General features: G+C 41.0%; 1 protein-coding gene across 1 annotated transcript in view; it reads right to left on the bottom strand.

The window, feature by feature from the left end:
• LOC119599213 (tubby protein homolog) overlaps positions 1-10,000 on the bottom strand; it is a 37,628-nt gene that overhangs the window by 25,234 nt on the left and 2,394 nt on the right. The window lies entirely within an intron of this gene.

The following is a 10,000-nucleotide window of genomic DNA, read 5'->3' as shown; positions in this document are numbered from 1 at the left end:
ACCATTATAATAATAGTAATTAATATTGTTATCATTGTTGTTTTCATCATCATTATCCTCGCTATTCACTCCGTCACTTTTATCATCACCATCATTGTTATTACGATCAAGACTTGGGTAAAAATTCCACGAAATTTCTGCTACATTTTTTTTCCACTTCAAGGAAACTCCTTTTCTCTTCGAACCCAATCTAAAACTTTCGACAAAACACACTTCAAAAAAAAAAAAAACAGAATGGAAATTTTCTCTTGGACATTCCAAGCACAAAACTTTGAAAAAAGAAAGAAAGAAAGAAAAAAACAACTATGAACTGAAAAATAGATATAAAATTGAATAGATAGGAGTAACAAAGTAAACAAATAATAATTTGAAAAAAAATCGAATGAAAACCAAAAACTTTTGGAGGCCAGAATAAAAGGCAACAAGGAACATAATAAACGACTTAAATGAACAACAATAATAAAATTGGTAGAGGCAGAAAGGAAAAGGAAGAGAATCAAGACAGAAGAAGGGAAGGAAGGAGGAAGGAGGAAGAGAAAGAGAGGAGGGATGGAGAAGGACAAAGGACAGAGGTATAGAAAGATAATAAAAGAAGAGAAAAAATAGAGAGGTGAGGAAGAGAAGAAAGAGAAAAGAGAGAAATGAAATATTTATATATACATATATATATATAATATATATATTTTATCTATATATATATATATACATATATATATATATATATATATATATATATATATATATATATTATATAATATATATATATATATATATATATATATTTTATATATATATTTTATGTATATATAATATATATATATATATATATATAAAATATATAATATATATATATATATATATATATATATATATATATATATTTTTTATATATATATATAGAGAGAGAGAGAGAGAGAGAGAGAGAGAGAGAGAGAGAGAGAGAGAGAGATAGACAGATAGAAAGATAGATAGATAGATAGATAGGTAGGTAGAGAGGGATTACTAGATGAGTAGATAGATACACAGATAAAAGAGAACAGAAAAAAGAGAAAGAGATAGGCAGAGGAAAGACAGAGAGGAGAAAGGAAGAGACGAGAGAGGCAGAACTAAAAAAAAAAAAAAATGATATGAGACAAAAGAAGAAAAGGGAGTAGGGAAAATTGAGGAAAAAAGTGTATATCAAAAATCCTTTTATCACCATTTTCAAACGCAAAACTTTCGAAGATGCAACAATCTCTCACGGGAGAAGGGTAGCGCACGCATCCTCAACAACGATAGTTTATTGTACTTGAAGGTGAAAAAAAAGGAAAAAAATAAAGAGAGAAAAGAAAAGAAGAAGAAGAAAAAACAAACAAGATTGTTAAACTTCTCGCAGGAGTAGAAGGAGGAGGAAAGAGGTACGAAAAAATGGTTTTCTGTGATATAAACTTTCACTCGCGAGCGAAATTACATCAAGAGGAAAAAAATTGGAATGCATTGTGTGTCTGTTCTTGCTCGAAGCTATAAGTCTTAGCAATATTGTTTCAGTTTTCATTGTATTTTCGTAGCATTATCACTCTCAGTTTTATTATCGTGATTTATAAATCAATACGATTGTTCTTATTGATTCACTGTTATCGTGAATACTATTATCGTGAATACTATTATCGTGAATACTATTATCGTGAATACTATTATCGTGAATACTATTATCGTGAATACTATTATCGTGAATACTATTATCGTGAATACTGTTATCGTGAATACTATTACTGTTTTTTTTATAGCTTTCTAATATATGTAGGAACTTAATTATATTAATGGCTATAACTCTTATTGTCATTAATTAATAGTATTAATTGCATCACCAACGTCATTATTACTCTCCTAAATTTTATCATCGTCATTTACATCATATTTATATCATAATTACTGTCATTATCATATTAACCAAGAGAGAGAGAGAGAGAGAGAGAGAGAGAGAGAGAGAGAGAGAGAGAGAGAGAGAGAGAGAGAGGAGAGAGAGAGAGAGAGAGAGAGAGAGGAGAGAGAGATATGTATATATATATATATATATGTATATATATATAGATATATAATATATAATATATATAGTATAATTAGTAATATATAGTATATATATATATATGAAAAAAATATAATATATAATATATATATATATCTAAATATATATATATATATATATATATATAGAGAGAGAGAGAGAGAGAGAGAGAGAGAGAGAGAGAGAGAGAGAGAGAGAGAGAGAGAGAGAGAGAGAGAGAGAAGAGAGAGAGAGAGAGGAGAGAGAGAGAGAGAGAGAGAGAGAGAGAGAGAGAGAGAGAGAGACAGAGAGAGAAACAGACAGACAGACAGACAGAGAAAGATACATAAATAAGTAGATAGACAGACGGACAAAGAAAGAAGGAGACAGACAGACAGATAGACAGATAGGGAGAGAGAGAGAGAGAGAGATTGATCCAGAGGCAAAAATCGCTAATCGCAGAGATATTGCGAAGGTAACGAGATCACTAGCTTGGATTAGAACCCTGGAGGCGGAGGCATGGGGGGGGGGGGGGGAGGGAGATATGAGGAACGGGGGATAATGAAAGATGAGAGGGAGATGAGGGAGGGTGGGGGACGGGAAGAGAAGGAGGAGAGGAAGGAGAAGGAGAGGAGGAAAGAGGAGGAGGAGAGGAAAGAGGAGGAGGAGAGGAGAGAGGAGGAGGAGAGGAGGGGAGAGGTAAAGAAAGGAGAGCACGAAGGGAGATAGGAGGAACGAAGAATAAGGAAGACGAGAGAGAGAAGAGAGGGAAGAAGGAGGAGCGGAAAGAGAAAGAGGAAAGAGAAGGGGAGGAAGAACGAGAGATTAGAGGAACGGAAGATAAAGGTAGAGACAGAAACATGGACGAAAGAGAGAAAGAAGGAATCGATGGAAGGAGATAGGAGAGATAACGAATAAAGGCAGAAGAGAAGGAACGAGAGAAAATAGGAGGGAGTGAGGAGGACCGGAAGAAAAAAGTAGAAGGAAGAGAGAGAGGAGAAAAAGGAAGAACAACAAAAGTACACGAGAAAAGCAAGTTAACGTTTTAAAAAATCCCGGCCATCAAAGTGACTCCTGATGGCTCGCTTCCTGACAACATTCTGCGACCAAGAGCGCGCCAAAATACTCCGGGGGAGGAAAAAAGGCTAACCGGCAACTCAACCTCATGCGTTGTCCGATTCGTTGAGTCTCTTTTGGAAAGGAATAAAAGCCATGAAGCCATGAACTCTCAACAAAAGAAAGAAAGAAAAAAGTATACAAATGGTGTTTATCGTATGTTTTAGAAATACAAACCATATATAAAGACAAGTATTCAGGGTCAGTTTATTGCAGTATAAAAGAAGCTTAGCGAATCGGATTGATCTAGAGTCCAGGGTGAGTTGTCAGTTACTTTTTTTCTAATATTTTACACAATAGTAACAGTGTGCATTTGGCTGCGAATTGCTTGTGTTCTTCATTGAGAGAGAGAGAGAGAGAGAGAGAGAGAGAGAGAGAGAGAGAGAGAGAGAGAGAGAGAGAGAGAGAAGGAGAGAGAGAGAGAGAGAAGAGAGAGAGAGAGAGAGAGAGAGAGAAGGAAGAGAGAGAGAGAGAGAGAGAGAGAGAGAGAGAGAGAGAAGAGAGTGAGAAAGAAACAGACAGACAGACAGAGAGAGAGTGAGAAAGAAATAGACAGACACAGACAAACAAATAGACAGAGATAAAAAGAGACAAAAGACAAATATAGCGAACGAGGAAAAGGAAAAAGAATACGCAACTGAACCGTATTCCTAATGACAGATGTATAAAAGGTATGAATGAGAATGAATATCTTCAAAATACAAGAGATGTATTTGACCGGTTTCGATTGTATCTTCGTCAGAAATGCATGACAGAGAAACAAAATACGTAATCATAATATATAAACACAAAAGATTGCTGCGGTCCGTTAATTAATCCATTTAATCTTTTACAATAAATTACAGACCTGTTAGATGTATTTATTTATATATATCTTTTGAATTTACTGATGTTTATTGGCGGTAATTACTCTGGATAACTGATATTGGCAATTAGTCAATCACATCTTAATTCGGTTATTATGAAACTGTGGTTTTGTTTCTCTGTAATGATTGGTATTAAGTATATTGATATCAAACACACATTCATATATATTCATATATACATACAGACATATATAAATACATATATAAGTACATGCATACCTATATAAATACATACATACATTCATGCATACATATATAAATGCATATATACATACATACATACATATAGACAGACAGACAGACAGACAGACAGACACACACACACACACACACACACACACACACACACACACACACACACACACACACACACACACACGCGCGCGCGCGCGCGCGCGCGCGCGGTACATGCATACCTATATAAATACATACATACATTCATGCATACATATATAAATGCATATATACATACATACATACATATAGACAGACAGACAGACAGACAGACACACACACACACACACACACATACACACACACACACATACACACACACACACACACACACAGACACACACAAAGACACACACACACACACACACACACACACACACGCGCGCGCGCGCGTACATGCATACCTATATAAATACATACATACATTCATGCATACATATATAAATGCATATATACATACATACATACATATAGACAGACAGACAGACAGACACACACACACACACACACACACACACACACGGATATAAACGCAAACGCAAAGTAAGATTTTAAAATATTATTCTAGAAACTCAACCAGAAAGGGCTGATGTGCATGTGTGAGTGTTTCTGCCTGTCTGAATATATGTATGTATGTATTTATGTATGCATGCATGTATGTATGTATGTGTGTATGTACGTACGTACGTATGTATGCATGTATGTATGTATATATGTACACACACACACACACACACACACACACACACAACACACACACACACACACACACACACAACACACATATATCCACATCCACATCCACACACACACACATATCCACGCACTCAAGCCCACCCGACCCAACCCACTGGGCCGTGTATTCAATTCCGCATGAAAGTTGCCCTAAAACTTGCCTCACTCTATTTTTCTCCCAAGTAGTTTGCAAGAAATATATCTCGTGGAATGTTAGGCTTCCATTAGCGCCGTGGCCTTCCCGAAATATACAACCGCCGGACCACAACACGGAAATAAGCTCGGAGAGATATGTTTATTTTTGGAGGGAAGGTTTTCGTTTCTGTTTATCTATCTATTTTTGTATTCATTCGTTCGCTTATTTGTTTATCCATTCAACTACTTATTTGTTGATTTATTTATATTTATTTATTCATTTGTCCCTTTATAAAGCGCCGGACCACAACACGGAAATAAGCTCGGAGAGATATGTTTATTTATGGAGAGAAGGTTTTCGTTTCTGCTTATTTTTCAATTTGTCTATCTATCTATTCATTTCATTTAATCAATTACCTACTTATCTATCTATCTATCTATCTATCTATCTATCTCTTAATTTATTAATTTATTCCTTTTATGAAGCACCGGACCACAACACGGAAATAAACTTTGAGATGTACATTTTTGGCGGGAAGGTTTTTGTTTTTGTTTATCTATCTGTTTATCTATCTATCTGTCCATTTTACTTGTTTATCAATTAAATTATCTACTAATCTATCTATCTATCTATTTATCTATGCATTTATTCCTTGGTTCCTTTTTGAAGCGCTAGACCACAACACGGAAATAAACTTCGAGAATTGTAATATTTTTTGTATTTAATTTTCATTAATATTGCTTTCAATCTTCCCTCCTTCCCCTCTAACTTTCTCTCTCCCTCCCTTCCTCCACTCCCTTCCCTTGTCACTTCCCACTCTTCCCTCCTTCCCTCCCCTTCTCTCTCTTCCTTTTCTTTTCTCTCTCAATCCTTCCCTATCTTCCTCCCCCTTTCTCATTCCCTTCTCTCTTCTCCACCTTCCTTCCCTTCCCTTCCCTCCTCCCCACCTTTCTCCTTCCTTCCCTCCTTTCTCCTTCCTTCCCTCCCCTTCCCTCCTTTCTCCCTCCTTCCCTCCTCTTTTTCCTTTTCTCCCCCCTTTCCCCCCTTCCCTCCTTTCTCCCTCCTTCTTCCCCTCCTTCCCTCCCTCCCCCTTCCCTCCTTCCCTCCCTCCCCTTCCCCTCCTTCCCCCCCTCCCTCCCCTTCCCCCTTTTCCCCTCCTTCCCCCCCCCCCTTCCCCCCTTTCTTCCCCTCCTTCCCTCCCTCCCTTTCCCTCCCTCCCATCTCCCTTCCTCCTTCCCTCCCTCCCCTTCCTTCCTCCTTCCCCTCCTTCCCTCCCTCCCCTCTCCCTTTCACACAAGGCTCTCCTGTCACTGCAAAACCCCCTTACATTAAGGCCACCTGTATCTTCACGGCCTTTTTTTCTAAAAAGTTTGAGGGAGGGGAAAAAGTTGGGGGTGTGGGAGAAGGAGAGGGAGAGGGAGAGGGAGGGTGAGGGAGGGAGAGGGAGAGGGTGAGGGTGAGAAGGTAGGGGAAAGAGGGGGAGGGAAAAACAAAAGGGAAGACTGGCCCAAAGGGTAAAAACAAAACCAACACACACATACACATACACAAAAACACACCCACACCCACAACACACAAAAACCCCACACTTAAAATCCCCCTTCCCTCACACCCATCTCCCCATTCTCCCTCACCCCCCCACCTTCTCCCTCACAACACACCCTTCTCCCTCACAACACACACTTCTCCCTCACAACACACACTTCTCCCTCATCTTTCCCCGAGGAACACCTCCCCGACTTCTTTCAGATGATGTAATGGTTATTGCTTCTTATTTATTGACTCTGGAATTTGTAAACATTTTTTTCTCTTTTGAAAGAAAATGAAAAAAAGGGGAAAAGAAGCGGGAAAGGGGGAGGGGGGGGTTTTTTGGGGGGGGGGGGGGTGGGTGGGGGGTTTGGGGAGGGTGGGGGGGAGGGGGGAGGGGGGGGAGGGGGGGGAGGGGGGGGGAGGGAGGGGGAAGGGAAAGGTAGGGGGAAAGGGGGGGATGGGAGGGGAGGGGGGGGAGGGGGAGGGATTGGGAAGGGGAAAAAAAGGGGAAAAAAGGGAGGGGTTTGGTTAGGGGGTGGTTTTTTAGGGGGGGGGAGGGGGAGGGGATTGGGGGAAAAAGGGAAGAAGGAAGGAAAGAATTTGAAGGGAGGGCTTTTTTAAATTCAAAGGTTTTTTTGGGAAAACCCGGAAGGGGGGGAAAAAGGGAAAAAGATTTTTAAAAGGGGCCCCCAAAAAATGACAAATTTTGTTTTTTTGTTACGAACATTAAAAAGGGAAAGGGGGTGGGGGTTTTTTCTTTTTCTTTTTTCCCTCTCTCTGCTCCCCCTTTACTCTCCCCTCTCCTTTTTCCTCCCCCTTTCTTTTTGGCCTTTTTGCCTCTCCTCTCTCTCTCTCCGACCCCCCTCTTCCCCCCGCCTCTCTCTCCCCTCTCCCCGGCCCCCGTTATCTTTCTCTCTCCCCCCTCCCCTCTCCCCTCTCCCCTCTCTCTCTCCCCCTTTTCCCCTTTCTCTCCTCCCCTCTCTCTCCCCCCTCTCTCTCCCCCCTCTTTTTCTCTCATCTCTCTCTCTCTTTTCCTCCCCCTCCCTTTCCCTTCTCTCTCCTCTTTTCCTCTCTCTCTCTCACTTTCTCCTCTCACTCTCAACTCTCATTACTCTCATTCCCCTCCCTCTCACTCTCACTCTCACTCTCACTCTCAGTCTCCCTCTCCCCTCCCTCCCCTCTCTCTCCTCTCTCTCTCTCTCTCTCTCTTCTCCCCATCTCTCTCTCCTTTTTGTTTGTCCGCCCCTGTCTGTCTATCTTCGGCCTACGAAATGGAGAGAGAAATAATAATAGATTGAGAAAAAGGGACAAAGTTTGACAGGGAAAATATTTTAAAAAAATATAATATCCCTTTATATATATATATATTAATATATTATATATATTTTATATAAAATTTAAAAAAAATTTTATAATATAAAATATAAAATATATTATATATAATATATATACAGAGAGAGAGAGAGAGACAGACAGAGAGAGACAGAGAGATTGGTAGAAAGATAGATAGATAGACGAAAGGAGATAAAATATAACTAAACCCAAAACAGAAAAAATTTTTTCTTTTAAAAAAACTTTTTTCAAATTTTTGGGCCAATATCAAAAGGGATATTTCGCGGTCCTAAAAGAATCCTGATCCTTCGATGTTCGTCCTCAGAGAAGAAGAGAAAGAAAAGAGAATATATTTCGATAGTTATTTTCTCTTGCGTAATCCCCTTTTCGAAAGGGAGAACGAAAAGTCTACTTGGCAACTCACGAGAACTGTTGACAGTCAATGATTTTTTTTTTTTATCTTTGTCTCACTATGTTTCTCTCTTTCTCTTTCTATTTCTATTTCTCTCTGTATCTCTCTTTCTCTCTCTCTCTCCCTCTTTTCTCTTTATCCCTCTTTATCTTTCTCTCCCTCTCTCTCTCTCTCCCCCTCTCTCTCCCTCTCTTCTCTCTCCCCTCCCTCTCTCCCTCTCTCCCCCTCTCCGTCTTTTTTTTTTCTCTCTCTCCCCTTTTTCTTCCCCTTCCCCTCCCCTCCCCTCTCTTTTCTCCTTTTTTCCCCCCCCCTCCCCCTCCATCTTCCCCCATCCCCCCCCTCTTTTCTTTTTTCCCCCCCTCTCCCCTCTCTTTCTCCCCCCCCTCTCTCTCTTTTTTCTCTTTCCCCCCCCCCCCCCCCTCTCTCCTCCTTTTTCTCCTTCTCCTCCCCCCCCCTCTCTCTCTCTTTCTCTTTCTCCCCCCCCCCCCCTCTCTCCCCTCCCCCTCCTTCCCTCTCTCTCTCTCTCTCTCTCCTCCTCTCTCTTTTCCCCTCTTTCTCCCCTTTCTCTCTTTCTCTGCATCTCTCTGTATCTCTCTGTATCTCTCTGTATCTTTCTATACCTCTCTCTATCTTTTTGTTCTCTGTATCTTTTCCCCTATCTCCCCCCCCCCCCCCCCTCTCTCTCTGTTCCCCTTTTCTCTCTCCACTCTCTATCTCTCCCTCCCTCCCCTGCTCCTCCCCCACCTCCCTTCTCTTTCCATCTCTCTCCTCCCTCCCTCTCATTCCTTCATCCCTTCCTTCCTCCTATCCTCCCCCTCCCCCTCTCCTTCCCTCCCTCCACCCCTGTCCCTCCCTCCCTCCTCCCCCCTCTGCCTCCCTCCCTCCCCCCGTCTCCATCCCTCCATCCTCCCCCCTGCCCCTCCCTCCATCCTCCCCCCTGCCCCTCCCTCCCTCCTCCCCCTCTCCCTCCCTCGATATCCCTCTCCCTCCTTCCCTCCCTCCCTCCCTCCTACCTCATGTCGTCACTACGTTGATCTTGCAAATTAAACGCTCAAACACGTATTAGTTTCCGTCCATTGAATCGCGCGCGGTCTCGGGGAGGGAAAAGAGGCCATCAGCACAATGCCGTGAATGGAAACTTGCTTTATGTATGTACACACCACACCCCACCACTCACACACACACACACACACACCACACACAACCACACACACACACACACACACAACACACACACACATTATATAGATATATTATATATATATATATATATATAATATATATATATATATATATATATATATATATATATATATATGTATTGGTGTGTGTGTGTATATTCGGAAATATTTATTCCCGACTCTGAAAGGCCGCGAGGTCTCTCCGGCGGCCGGCGTTCAGAACCAATGAAGCGGATTTCTGAGTTCGGGATAAAATATTCACGGGGATAAAAGAGAGAAAGAGGAAAAGGGGAGAAAGAAAAGAAGAGGAGAGGGAGAGAGGAGGAAGAAGAGAAGAGAAGAGAAGAGAAGAGAAGAGAAAGAAAGAATGAAAGAGAGAGAAAGAGAATGGAAGAAAAAGAAACAAAGAAAAAGAGAGAGAGTACGGAAGAGAGA

Source organism: Penaeus monodon, chromosome 42 (genome assembly GCF_015228065.2).
Source record: "Penaeus monodon isolate SGIC_2016 chromosome 42, NSTDA_Pmon_1, whole genome shotgun sequence".
Classification (NCBI taxonomy): domain Eukaryota; kingdom Metazoa; phylum Arthropoda; class Malacostraca; order Decapoda; family Penaeidae; genus Penaeus; species Penaeus monodon.
This window is presented reverse-complemented; position numbering and strand designations above follow the sequence as displayed.